Source organism: Poecilia mexicana, unplaced genomic scaffold (genome assembly GCF_051168715.1).
Source record: "Poecilia mexicana isolate PSO_F unplaced genomic scaffold, ASM5116871v1 scaffold_16, whole genome shotgun sequence".
Classification (NCBI taxonomy): domain Eukaryota; kingdom Metazoa; phylum Chordata; class Actinopteri; order Cyprinodontiformes; family Poeciliidae; genus Poecilia; species Poecilia mexicana.
Genome location: NW_028263385.1, coordinates 5,906,715 through 5,921,570, shown reverse-complemented (window position 1 = coordinate 5,921,570; position 14,856 = coordinate 5,906,715). Strand labels below are relative to the sequence as shown.

At 35.0% G+C, this 14,856-nt stretch overlaps 1 long non-coding RNA gene across 1 annotated transcript; it reads left to right on the top strand.

The window, feature by feature from the left end:
* The first annotated feature begins 1,734 nt into the window (after positions 1-1,734).
* Positions 1,735-9,827, top strand: LOC148154961 (uncharacterized). The gene is made up of 2 exons (XR_015765667.1): positions 1,735-2,096; positions 7,840-9,827. It is a non-coding gene; the product is annotated as an uncharacterized LOC148154961 (long non-coding RNA).
* The last annotated feature ends 5,029 nt before the right edge of the window (positions 9,828-14,856 follow it).

The following is a 14,856-nucleotide window of genomic DNA, read 5'->3' as shown; positions in this document are numbered from 1 at the left end:
GTAACGCATGAAACTACTTTGATCCAGTTTTTCAGCTTTGTTAAGATACGACGGTGTCAACACAAGCAATAAAAGATTGATGATATTTAATAGAGGTGAATAAATCAGAGGCGATTTGACACCAAAAATGTTTAATGTAATCAAATTGTTTGAGTTTTTCATCGAACAATATTTATGTAGATTTACTTCATTGCATGATAAGCTAAACGGAAAAACATGAAAAATTATTTGTTGATGAATGTTAAACACTTAAAAGATTGTTAAATGTGCATTTGTTAATTTAGACAGTGCAGTGTTAATGACCAACTATACTGGATTCATTTGATGAGAAAATATATAAATCAGTGATTAGAGCCTTGACTTGGAGTTTCCTTTTAAACATTGAAATTGGAAACATTACGGACATTTCTCATATAAACACAGATATGCAGAGTGATAAAATAAACTTGGATGTATTGACTCTTTTAGGAGATATCATGGTCAATTTAAGCCTGTAAATATGTTTATATCCTCTCAATTTTCAGTGTTCTAACATATCTAAGGTGTTTTATTTGTTAAAAATGTATAATTTGAAGTACATCAAGAGCAACTTACCGTTTAAATTCACAGATGATGGAGCCGCATCAATATCAGTCGCTTGCAGAGAGGAGATTTGGCAGTCTGGTGCAAGCAGAACGATCTGATCTTAAATACAAAGAAGAAGAAGGAAAAGGACATGATGTTAAATTTCAGAAAAAGAGCACAAAGTGGAAAAAGTGAGCAATTTTAAACTTCTCGTTGGATGACCTCACCTTGAGCCTCAACACTGTACACCAGAAAATCAGGTCCAGTTATTTCCAAATGCCCTCCACCTATGGGTACATTCACACCAGCCCGGCTTAGTTCCCTTCAACCGAACTATGGTTCTTCTCTGGTATTTTCCTGGAAAGTCCGGTACTTGAACTCTTATCCGCCTAAAAACCTAGGTCTCTGCTTGGTTGGAATGAAGTTTGGTGCGGTTCGAACGTACATGTGAAAGCAAAGTGGACCGAAATATAGCGCTATTCTATTTTCAGTTTCATAAAGAAAAACATAGAACTTTTTTATAAAGATGCTGATATTGATATTTATTTACACATTGTTTCCAACCTAATAACAAAATAGATGTAAATAAAAACAACTGGTACTTCTACTGTCATTCTGTTGTGAACATTTATAGAATAATTATTCTAAAAAAATTAGGAAAAAAAAATAGGAACCTAATAGCTAAAATTTGAATTTGTTATATCTATTTTTAAAATTTCAGTTGTTTTGTGCTGCTGGTCCAACAACAGATAAAACAACTACATAGCAACAATAATAAAAAAGAAAAAATATAAGTGTTTTGACCACTGACTTAAAATGGGAAAAAAAAACCCTGACATTCAAATTTTTGAGCATTACCTTCTTGATATATGAATAAATGATATGGGGTGAAATATGTTGTGGTCAAATTATATTAGAACAGTTTGAAATGAAACTTTTATTGTGAAATTTCTTAGAAATAGACAAACTAATTTAAATGAGAGTTTTCTTTAATAAAACTTGTACATAGTTACTATCAACATGTAATTTTATAGCTTTAACCATCCACTCTTTTGGTGTCTTCCATTATGTTTATCACATTCTCACAACAATATTTCACCAACTGGTAACCATTTTGATTATTTATTTGTTGCTATGGTTTCTGGGGAGGAACGTTTTGAGATTAAACGTTTCAACAATTCACTACAAAAAAATGAGCTCATGCATCTTGAGTAATTCTTCCTGTTTTAACCTCAATACTGTGTAATATTACACCGTCTATTAATTATTAGTTTAACTTAAAAAGCCAACTGGAGAAAAAGATAAACACATGCACAGTGCCTGAATTACGCATAATATTTTCGGTTGGTTTATCTCATGGATGTGTTCACTTCCTTCACCTGTTTGACCAGCTGTGAATGTTGGTTTTGTTTGTTTTATTTATTTTTTGGTGTTGCAGTGGTTGCAGGTGCAAACCCCAGAGATCCTTCAAACCTGAATGTGCCAATGCCGTGAAGAAGACCTAAATGTGTTGCAGCCACCCCGGTTTAAAGGTCAGTGAGCAGCAGACGAACAGCGACCTCCGGTGGTCGCCCATGAAACTGATCTGCACATCTGTGCCTGTTAAAATATGCTTAGTAACATAGTAGATTGCTATTTTCTTGAAAAACATTCAGAAGGTAATAAACTGCAAAAGATAAAACCCAAACTATTAGATGTAAAATAGCAAAGTTCATTTAATGACTATAAGAATCATTAAATGAACTTTAAAATTCTGATCTCTTTATTTTCTCTTCCCTTATTTATTTATTTATTTTACTTTGTGTAATTTAACTTTGAGTAATGTACAACACTTTGTGTCTGTGAAAAATAAACTTTACTAACTTAATTACTGGAGGAGTTTTATTTATCCAATGTTTGGGAAGTATGAAACTTTTTTTATGATAAACGAAACATAATTTTAGTACAAACTAAGTTTGTCAGGGCCACTAATTTTAAAAGGCTTTATGTTTGCTTTATTTAACCCTTTAAGACCTACGGGTGGAAAGGGCTTTGTAAACATCCAAAAATAAATCACTAATAGCCTCACAGTTATCAGATTAAAGAGCAAACTTTTGGTACCTCTGTAAAGGTCAGACATCAAAGAATGGTTTCCTGGTGTCAGTAGTATTGTAGCTTTTACCCTGCCTGAATTAAAATCAATAAATTTAGCACATTGTTTACCTCACCAAAATGTTGTTATAAATAAACATTGCAAAACATCACTAAAATATTATTTTTCACACAAAAAAGTAGTTTAGACTTTTAAATCTACATGTTGGGTAAAAGTTCACCAAATTTGGACTCACTGAGTTGAAAAATATGGTGTTTTATAAATGTTTACTGAGAAATGTCCCAGATGGAGAGGTCATTTAGAGACATTTTTCCAAAAATGTCTCCAAACTGTGCCAAATGTGTTTTTCACATCAATACTGCGGATTTCTTTAAATTAAATCGCTGATTACCATTGAATGACACTTAGTACATATAATATAACCATTGGTCATGACATTTACCCCATTTATATGCAAAATGCACCATTGTGGACAGTATAATATATATAATAATAATGAACTGAATGCAAAGAAAAATAATAGTAATTACATTAAAATTATGGGTGTTTTACTACAAAGTAATGAACAAATAAATATGAAATCCTTACTAGTAAAAAAACATATTTTCAGTAAAACATAAATAAATCAATAAATCAATCAATAAATTAACAAATTAATTGGTAACACTTTATTTGAAGGGGGTTGAATAAGACTGTCATGACACTGTCATAAACATGACATAACACCTGTCATGAACATGAATAAGCCTTCATGAATATTTATGACTGTTGTCATAAAGCGTCATTCGGTAAATTATGACACTTTAAATACAAAGTTGACATTATTCAAAATGTCTTTGTTATGACAACTTGACATTAACCAGGAAATCATTACTGATATAAATTTGTTATAAAATAATTACTGATTGCACTTTAAAAATCAGGTAACTTTATGTTATTAAAGGTAAAGTTTAAACAGTAATGACTTATTGGTTAATGTCAAGTTGTCATTAATTAATAATTAATTAATAATTAATTAATAATTAATTAATTCAAAACATCGAATAAAGCACATCACCGCAGGGTCGTAACTACATTTTATTCAGGCAGATGTGAAGACAAAAATAGGTGCCCCCCAACCCCCCCATCCCCCGAAGGAAGTGACGTGAGGGTGAAGGAGCACACGCTCTACCTTTCTAAGGTGGAAGCGAACACAACATACGTTCGCTCTAGCCCCCCGGGCTAGAGCCGTAGCCGATTATATGATTTTTTTTTTTTAGCCGATTATATTATATCTACAGAGATCAGTCTCTTTCCTGTCATGTGATTCTTGTCGATGGAGCTCTGCTCCTCAACTAAAAGGGTTGTTGTTGAAGAGAGTTTTAGGAAAACTACGAAATCTCCGAGGACCTTTAAAGCTCGTCAGCTGTTTTGAAATAGCTGTAAAACCATAACATGTTGGGCAAAACGTGTATGCGGGATAGTTTTAGAATGATGAAAGCCTTCTTTAATGGACGGAAAAAGAAAAAACAAAGTCACGTGTAGCGGTTGTTTACGGAAAAAGCCGAAAACAAGCAAAAACACACGAGGGATCGGCGGGCTTAAAGGGTTTTAATATGATTTGTAATGTTTTAATCCTGTTGCCATTTTTTCCTAGCAATTGTAATTTGCATAGTTTATTGTCCTATATCAGTCACTGCCATTTTTGTACTTTAACAACCTTTAAGCTGAGAATTCAAGCAGCTAAAAGTCATTTTATGTCTAATTTTATACATTTAGGAAAAGGTTTGCTTTAAATGTTTAAGATTGAATACAACATACCTTATGATCTTCATAGCTACATGTCTTTAATGACTCAATAAACCATAGACTAATGGATCTATGGTTATCCTTATGAAGTTAAGAATGTGTGATAAAGTCTGTCAGAAGTGTAAACCGGAGCATCACCAGCCTAACAATTAATAAGTTTATTTTCTTTTATCACTTTTTGGAATAATTAAGTCCAAGAACAAACATCAAACCTGCTTCTATTTTTCCTGTTTTTTTTTTGTTTTTATATGAATCCAGCTGTAAAGATTGATGCCTCTCAACATTTGACCGTATGATCAAACAGATCTAAATAAAGAATGGTTTGTTAGTGGTTGAACTTGGTGTTCAGCTAAATCTGTGGTAGTGTGGCACAGTCTGTAACCTTTTCTCCAACCTGACCAACCAAATCTAAATGTTCTGTCATCATTTGCATGTCAAACATAAGACTAACAGGGATAAACACTGCAGAAGGCTTGGTGAGCGGTGAAGAGTGAGAGGCTGGTTAGTGCTAATTTGTACCGTTGACTTTATATAAGACTCGTAAGCAAAAGAAATACGAAGCAAAAACCGATAAAAGTACAGAAAAAAATGTTTCTAAGAAGAAATAAAGTCAAAGTTTCTGATCCTTATAATCAGTAAAACCTGTAATTTTCTTAAGATTAATTTTATTTTCCTGATTCTGATTCAGGTTCTGAATTAGTGAATTTCAGAGATACAACACAGATTGAAATTATGATGCATATTAGATCACAAACAGAAACAGAATAAAGGATAACAGGAAAAAAAAACAATAAGAATTATATATATAAAAAGGGAGGAGTAAAATATAATTGCAAATATTTGCAAGTGGTGCAAGAAATGTAAAAGCAACAATGTGCACAAAACAACCAAAAACAAGTAGATAAATATGAGCTGTTTTTAATTTAGTAGTATCTTCATGTTTCTTTTTTTCTTTCAATTTCTACTCTTCAAAAATGGGAAAGACAAGTAAACATGCCACTGAAGTTATGCACCTATGTGTGGAAACAGTCAGAAAACAGCTATAAGATTGAAACCGAATAATTTCAACCAATTTCTTGGAAATTGCTTGAATGAAAACTATAGTGGTGAGATAAAAAGATGAGAAAAAATAGTTTTCAGATGAAGAATGTGTTTTTATCTAACAGAAATCCAGAGTAAAATTATTTTTGTGTTACTTTATTTGAGCTGGAAGAAATGCAGTTCTTGAAATTAGACAAAAGTTTATCCTGAGATGAAATTATGAGCTACTTTGACTAGCTCAAGAAATGTAGGAATATTGCATATATACACAACCGAAGCAAGCACATTTGCATGCTTAAGTAAATACAATTAGGCAACAAAATTCAATATTTATTGCATTACCTTCCCTTTTTTTCTTATGTCCTACAGTCTAGTTTTGTAATTTCCACTGTTTGTTGCAGTATTTTAATATTCTGCCTGTGATTGGTTGTTTCTCATCCAAGCAATGCCATATTTGCCAGGAATCCTTTGATTAGACAAAAACAAAAACACAGAAAGAACAGTAAGCATTTTATTGAGTTGAGCTTATGCCAAAAAAATACCGAGAGAGCGAGTATTTTTTTGGCATAAGTTTTAAATGCACCACTAATTATTGTTCACTCACCCAGATAAATGCGCTCACATCGGTCTCACTGCGCGTTCAGGTTGGAAGATCTTTTCTCAGAGACAAATAGTCAAGGTGGCTCAGACTTAAAGGAAATGATGAACATCAGGAAAAACATTTTAATGCCCACAGGGGAAATGTTTCTCTTCAAAAGACTCTGGGAGCCCCGATAGAGTGCAGGGCATCATGGATTCTTTGGAAGATCAGGATGTTTTAAATAAAATCTGGTGATTTCTGTAAGAAAACTGGAAGTGGGACTTTTAGCAAGATAAAGATTCAAAATACTTGAAGAAAGAGGACTAGAAAATAGAAGGCACCTTACAGTTTGGTATCTTATTGGCATCAATAAAGGTGTATTTTTCCTCAATAGGATAACTATACTTAAATGAAAAGTTTTTTATAATTACACTTCAACAATAAAAGTTTTATTTACTTTAGGGCTGTAAACCATTGGTGTCAAACTCAAGGCCCGCTGGCCAAATGTTGCCCACCATAGCTATTTATATGGCCCTTATGACTCCAGAGAGCCACATAACTTCAGGATACAAGTTTTGTGTTAAAATATTATTTTATGAATAAAGTCATATCAGTTTTTATTTGTAACATGCAAAATTACAAAAATGTGAAAAGATGTTACATTTGCCTCATCAACTGGAGAAAATGCCATTTTTAAGAATTTAATAGGATGTTTATTAATTTGCCACAACTGGCACATTAAGGACATTGATGACGTTGATATGGTCTGAAATGAAAATGAGTTTAAAAACATCTCCACCTGGAGTGGCAGTACGTGTAGAGGCCTGCAAATATTTGAGAAACATTTTAGTATTTATAGTTGGCTTTGTGTGTTGAATCCACTTTTCTGAATGTTGGAGGGAAAGTATGCAATTGATATTTTCAGTTAAATGGGGAAAATAACATTAGTTTTATGTCCCTGACATTTCTTTTGATTCATGTAATGTGTTTTAATGCAATGTTAGAATTAGCTGAAATCTGCTACATGTTCAGCCCGTCTGACTTCTCATTATGTTCATACATAAAATGGAATATTAAGAAGGTGCCAGTGTGGGAATAAAAGTTTTTAGTCACTTTGAACGTTTGTTTTATGACCATAAAGAGAAACAAAATGCTTTTCCAGTGCCGGCTCTGTTCCTCGCTGTGCTAAAATTCCTCACTCCCACTCCTTTACATCACAGATTGTTTTCCATGTTTGAAAACTCTGAATCGTGTGCCTGACATTTATCTGTCTGTAAATAAATAGCGTGTCTCAGCAGCAGTTATGAAGTCATGGGTTATTGCTGCTCAGTGTCAGTCAAATTTAGATCTTGCCTAACAGAAACCCGGTGACCTCCGCATATTTTGCACTCGAAGGGGTCACAGTTCGGGCCTCCGGGGAGCTGTTCTGCTCTCCATCTCCTCTCACGCTGGGGAGTGGAGTTCCCAAGCATTTCCCCTGACTGTGGCTCAGAACAATCCCACGTCGGCGCCCAATCAGGAGAGCGGAGCAGCTCGTTTCATCAATGTGGACATGACGCATGGCCAGGACAATGGGAGGATACGAAGGCATGCCGTAACGCGCAAACGCAGCCAGTTGTTTTACTGTGTAGTGGCAATTTCCTGAATTTTATGGTATAACACTTTAAAACCTCTGAAGTCATCAAGTGTTTTGTCATATTAAGTATGATATAAAAAAAGGAAGTCTGATAATAAAGCTGTAAAAACTCGCTGCCTGTGTGTTATTTCCATGTAGAGTCACGCTACAAACGGACCGGAGTCGAGCCTTTCCGCCCGTGTCGTGACATCTGCTGAAGCCATAGCCCTGTTTTCAGCAGGACCCCGTCCCGTCCTGTTTGCAGTTGCTGTGGCTACGGGGCAGCCCACAGGAGGCAGAGCAGGGTTTGGTCCAAAGCTCGCTGGGACCGGAGAGGAGGCGGCGGTTTGGATGGGATGGACTGCGCTGAGTTCCAGGGCTTTCCAGAACCTCCCTGGGGTTTCATTAAAACAAAAGGAGGAGGCGGCGGAGGAGGAAGGTCTTCCTGCTGGAGTTAGAGGTCCACATGCTGCAGAAACAACATGTGTTTCACAGCACAAGATCAAATTAAGCCGTTCCTTTCCAAGCGGACAATCAAAATCCATCAAACTGACATTGGATAGTATATTAGGCTACTGATGAACTTGGGAAACTACTGCAACACTTTTTTTTAAGTATCTGCAGACAAATCAGACCTTAGAGCTGCATAATGCGTCACTTCATATACATCTCCATGGTCCATGATGAGATTTTTAAAGTTTAGTACAGAAAAAGGATTTACTTTTATTCCAAAGGGATAATGCAACAACATTGTAGATTATGCAACAACATGACATTAACTCATTTTTTTTAATTAAGCTGTAAATAAATTGAAGTACTCCCTGAGTCCTGATCTCAAAAAATCATGGCTCTGTAGAGAAGAGATGAAGACAAAAAAACCTGCAAGTTGAATTTGTAGAAATTGCTTACTATATTTAACTTTAGAGTTAAAGTGTTTGGATTTACTAGAAATACTGTGTATGAGCTGAAAATAGTGACATTTCCACATGAATTTTTCCAAACTCAAACAGTTTTAATTGTGTTAAAATAAAGCACATTCAGCTGATTGTTTCCCCTTTATTTCTCTACAAACATCTGCATCTTTTAACAGAATAAAGGGGTTTCCTGTCCATAAAGAAGCATTTAGGAAAACTAGTTTATACATTTATTTTTAAAAAGTTAGACTAATGTCCTGAAATCAATCAGGCAGCTGCCAGAATCCTAACCAACACCAGGAACATTAATATTACACCAGCTCCTTAATCACTGCTATTTGTCCAAGGATACAATTTCAAATCTCGTTCATGGTCTGTAAAGCTTTATTTAGCTTAACACCTTTCAGATTTACTGGTCAGGTATGAACCATGTGGATCCCTCAGGTCATTAGAAACCTCATCGCTCTCTGTTCCCAAAATAAAACCTAAACAAGGAGGAGCAGCTTGTAGTTTCTGTTCTTCAGCTATTGAATCTGAGGTGTACAGAAACTCCTCAATCTTTCTAATAAGGACTGAAGACATTAAAGCTTGCCTTGTCTTAGATATTTATTTGCTGAAAGGGGACATAATAATTTTTGTACTTCTATTTGGGTCTCAACTGCTTCTGAAAACAACACAAGTGCTTAAAAACATCCACCCAGCTGTTTTTGGGCATTATTTTAATGTTTTTGGTGTCTGAAAATGGTCCATTTCAAAAACCTCCTTATTAAGTCACATTCAACTGGCACTGCGCTGTTACCTAGCAACCTCAGGAGCCAAGCCTCATTGCCTAGCAACGCAGCCTTTTTCGCATTGAGTGGGGGGGCGTGGCCAGCAGCAGCTCATTGGATTTAAAGTGACAAGGTGCCCTAAAAAGGCTCATTCTGAAAGTAACTCAACATAGGCAGAACTGAACTGAGTAAAATCTAATTTTCTAAAAATGATTTTGCGCGATAAATTTAATGTTTTTTATGACATACAGAAGGATAATACGCCTTCGTTACATATTGTAGTTTTGATGTATTTTCCTTTTATACGCTCATGTTTTTATGCTTTTATTTTATGCTTTACACTTCTTTCTGATTTATCAGATGATTTTATTTTACTTCAGTTTCTTTGTTCGTCCTGTAAAGCATTTTTACTTGTATTATGAATAAACTTGAATTATGAATTACAGTTATGCACTGCATTAAATGGGCTATGTTGCTATGTTATTAAATATTAAAAGAAAAAGGTTTCACATTGGTAACTTGAGCAGATTTGCAACAACTGCAACTCGCAAATAGTCCACTGCTGTATTTTACAGACATAAAATGTTTCCTTTTGTGGGAAATGATTGAAAATGAAGATGTGTAGGAGAGACCAAGAGGTTTAGGAAAGAAAATATGAGGAAAAACAGAAAACAGAGGAAACATTTGGAGTCGAACAGCTGCATCAAAGCAGTTTGTCTTAACAAAAAGGATGTAGTCTCTCAGTACAACAGCCTCATTCAGGAATTATTGCAGGATTTCCAGCACTTGGATCACAAATAATCACTGATTCACATCTAGAGATCAGTTCCTGTGCTGCAGCTACAGAGAGATTACGTGATGTGTTGTATTAATACATGATTTGTGGGTGAATGAACTTGAGGTTGAACAGATTTTTTTTTTTTTGACATTTTTGACGCATGGTTTGAAGCGATTTGCCAAGTGTACAAACAACATCTGAGTGTACTGAAATCCCTCTGGCGTGTGTTTATTTTTACTGACCATCTGCTGAAAACTGAAATCTGTAGTTTAAAGAAAGTGGGTGTACAGTTACAATTAAACACAAAGTACAACAACTTCTGGGTGAGTAGAATGGGAATAACACTTCTATTAACAAATTAGCATTCACTTTCAGGTTGACTGGAAGCAATAAAGTACATACATCAATTTATAATTAAATGTAAGACATTTTAATGAGCAGCTTCATTAGGAATACAGCCTTATTAGGTATTTAGTGCCTTTCCTGCTTATTTGCTAATTTTGGCTGTTACACCTTCAAATAAATTAGTCTTTCATTGCAGTGAAAGAACCTCAGGATCTCCAATTTGAAGGGTCATTTCTCTCAGTCGCTGTTAAAGTGGGAAAAACATGAGTCCAATTCAAGTCAGACATATAGGTGGAGTCTAAAAATTCAGGAAATGGCTACAAAAAATAGCTACTTGCCTAAACTTGAGATTATTTATGGTCAAAGCAACGACTGAAACTTTTAAAACAACAGAAAACCAAATTTGTCTAAGTCCTATAGAGTATAAGGGGAATGACGATGTTAATACTCACTTAGGATGTTGTTAATGTCAATGTTGTTGCTAAAAACTTATTGTATAGACTTTTTTTCTTATGGAAAAAAATGTATCCCTTTAAAAATTATTTGGTATGGTGTAGCTGCGTCCTGAAATGACAGTAATTTATGGACACATGAGTTGTAAATCAAAGACAGTTGACTCCCTACTGTGGTGCATTTTTTTATGCGATGTTACACCAAATTTTTTATGGGAAATTTGTGAATTTGCAGATTTTTTTTATAGAGCGTATCTAAAATATTCCACAGAAAATCCGTGCTATCTGACCTACTACTGGCTGGTGTTTGCAAAGCAATCAGTCCAAACAAGATGGTTTCCACTGCATGCAAAGATGCACTTTAGGCTATATTTGGTGTCGTGTCTGAACTGTTAAAATAGGAAGTCATACGTGTTTCTACAGGGGATATCGAGGATTCAAAGATTTCAGATGTTGGTTTTATTGGAGGTTGTGGTCACATAACCTCCTACGAATACTGGGGATTCACTGCATGTACATTAATTAGGGGTGTAGAGAGACGAGAGAAAAAAACACAATATCAACTTCATAAGATTTCATCACTTTTAAAAAAAACTTCAAAGATGAATAGGTCATGTAGACTTAGATCAATGGTGTAAAATCAAAGTGAGTACAAATAGTGCATTTTGGCACTGTATAGTTTGTTTCTGTTAAATGTTTTTGGTTTATCATCTAAAACTGAAGTTTTAATTATTAGCTAAATTGGATTATTTTCACTTTCAGTTTCGTGTCTATGGCATCATGAGGTGAGTAAAGCATTTGCATTTCATCATATAAGAATAAGTGTTGTGAACATTGGGCCACATTTAAATCACACTCATATTTCAGAGATTTACAAGAGCAAGGAAAGCTGGCGGGATGCTATAAAAACATTTTTTAACATTTAGCAGTGTAAAATGTCTTAAAAGGCAATGTGGGAGCATATTTTTTCTTTGACTTCATGACTTCTAACCCTATGAAACAATGTGCTGATGAGCAAAAGTGAGATGAAGGGATGCGCCTCATGACAGTTAACAGATTTGTTTTTAATGTAAAACAAATCTACTTTCTTTAAATTACGATGTTGCATGTTGTTTAGCTTTTTTGTTCCTCTGGGATTTGACAAGCACTTGATCTGAGAAACTAAACAAACTAAAACAAAAGAAGTTAGATAATTAGGCAAACCTCATTGTTGTTCACATATTTGACAAAAGAAACAATGGTTAAAATATGTCTGTTGTAAACATCCATCAGAGTTTACGCTTCAACTTCCTGCTTCAACCTCAAGTATTGCTTATACTTAGCAGTTGGTTTGCTCATGTTTTATGCATTTCAAATATAGTTATTGTGCCTCATGTCAAAAAATGTTGTCCCGACTACAGGAATAAAGACAAAACAGGGAGGATTTAGAATATCGTGTAAGATTTGTATACCAGAGGGTAGATGAATTGTCTCACAAGATGAGGATTAGTCGTGTTAAAAAGTGCCGCAGTTTTGTAAATACCTTAACGATGTTCTGTGATCACACAGCACCATTTTCCCTCTTAATGAAGTGTGTCATACAAGCAGATGTTTATCTTCCACCTGATTGATCCTCTATAAGGCGCTGATTGTAACCAACTAATTACACAACTCTGAGTGGGAGGCAAAATATACACACACACAAACTTTGTGGAATGCTAAAAAAGTTTAAAAATACACAAGTTAGTGGTGCTGATGCATAAATGTATGTACAGATCCTCTGTATAAATACACAAACACATTTGCAGGCATGGGTATGTTTGCACAGATTGCATGCCCTGTTCTCACACCAACACAAGCACCAACACACATTCCTGGATTCAAGCTCTCATTGGTTGTGTTTACATGCCGCCATCACTTTGTGGTCTGGCGTGAGGCATCGAAAGTGATCAGAAAGGGGAGCAACAAAAAGCCGGGCCAAGCCTGAGAGTAAATAAGCAATAAATCTATCCCACATCAGCGGAACGGCTCACTGTAAACACCCTCTTTAAAGAGAACATGTTGCGGCGTCCCGTGCTGATGGGAAGATGGCTGGCATTCCTGCTGCTCTCCACAAGAAAGGGTAGCGCTAGAAAAAGAGCTGTGAGTTTACGGGGGTTTGGCCAGTTTCTCCCGGGCATCTGGTGGCTTTAATCTGCAGAAAGCACAATTAGTCAACGTCAGAGGGAAGGAGTGAAGGCGAGATGGAGAGCTTTGTTTTGGATTTACAGCATGTGAGAAAGCCAGAGAGGAAGAATGGATGCTGAATCTGAAACTGCATAAAGAAACAATAAGTTTTTCCAAGGTTTTTCCTTTGTAGAAATAATGGAAATTTTCTCTGTTAATGGAAAATGCATCATTGTCCAGAGGACTGCATACTCAGGGCTCAATTACTGCATTAATGGATGGATCTGTGTGGGTTACAACAGTGGAAACTGGAAAAAAAACATGTTTGTCACATTATGTCACGAGTCCATTCATCACTTCAGTCACAGTTTGTTGAAATTGTTTCAGATTTTATGCAGTGTGCAGCTCTTTCCACGCATAATAGGGTTTCAGACGAAACAATAACTGCACAGGAACAATGTACTAATGTAAATTGGAAATAGGGCTTTGCAGTCACAAGTATAGCTAAAAAAATTTGAATGCCGTGAAAAAACTTTTTACTAATAGTTTCTTTCTTGTAGTTAAGATAATAAAAAACCCAAAATTCAGTGTTTCAAAGAAAACCATAATCCTGAAAATGTTAAGTACTGTATTCAAGGAAAGTTGAGTGGAAGAGAAACGAGTAGTAGGAAAAGGAGTACTAGCAACAGGAATAACCACAGAGGATTATCAAGTAAAATAAATTAAAACATTTTAAGAAGCATCAGAATGAACTGAGGAGACTTTACTGTCTGTGCAATGAATCTATACCAAATGTAAGTTCTACTTTATAAATTGCGTGACAAAAATCTTAAAGTTCTTCATGACATTCAAATTCTTTTGAGCTTTCATAATGCAACTTTTATTTTTGCTTAAAAGTGGTTTCAGCATCACAGAAAACATTTTGTATTTTGCTGAAAGGTCATAAATGTTGGCAGAGTGGCTGTGACGTAATGGGAGAGTTGAGTTCAATATTGATGCGTCGACCTTTTGAAGCCTGAATCGCTGTTTGAATGTGTGCAGGTTCTGTAAATTTAAATACGTTTGTATGCCAACAACAATAGGATCAGAAAGTTTGTAAAAATTGATTCATGTATTTCCAAGACATTTCTATCTACCACCTAAAAAGAAATAAAATAAAAATAAAAACTTGATATTTTTAGTGTTTTTTGTTGAGGCACTTGTCTCTTGTCTATTTAAATGATCTTTAAAACTGAAAGAAAATGTGAGAATAAACTAGTACCAAGTTATAGTTAGCATTACAACAAACAAATACTGGTCTAGTATTAGTTTCATATATACATCAGCTAATAAATAGCATTTATTGGGGAAAAAACTTTGATATAATTGATTAACTCCATGAACAACCAGCTATTTTAACATTGACCTTTTGTGCTTTGTGGATGGTGTCACTGACTAGCTGCTGGTTAACTGTTAGTTGAGCAGTCTTCCATGATTGTGTAGACCATAGCAGAGCATTTCTGTATTAAAAATTATTTTCATTGGTTTTATGTAGCACCGAGTGAACACCGAGTATTTGAGTGGTTAGGAACCACTTATTAAATCTTTAAATACTTGATTCGCCCTCTAAACAAGCTCATCACTCCTTATTTTACCAGTTCAAACTCACAATATATGTATTAGTTCACAGAATGGAAACCATCTTAGCATTTCCACATCCACAAAAAAAATCTATACTACCTATTGTCAAAAACTGTTAAATTATTCTAGGTTTTGATAATTAATTTCAGCTT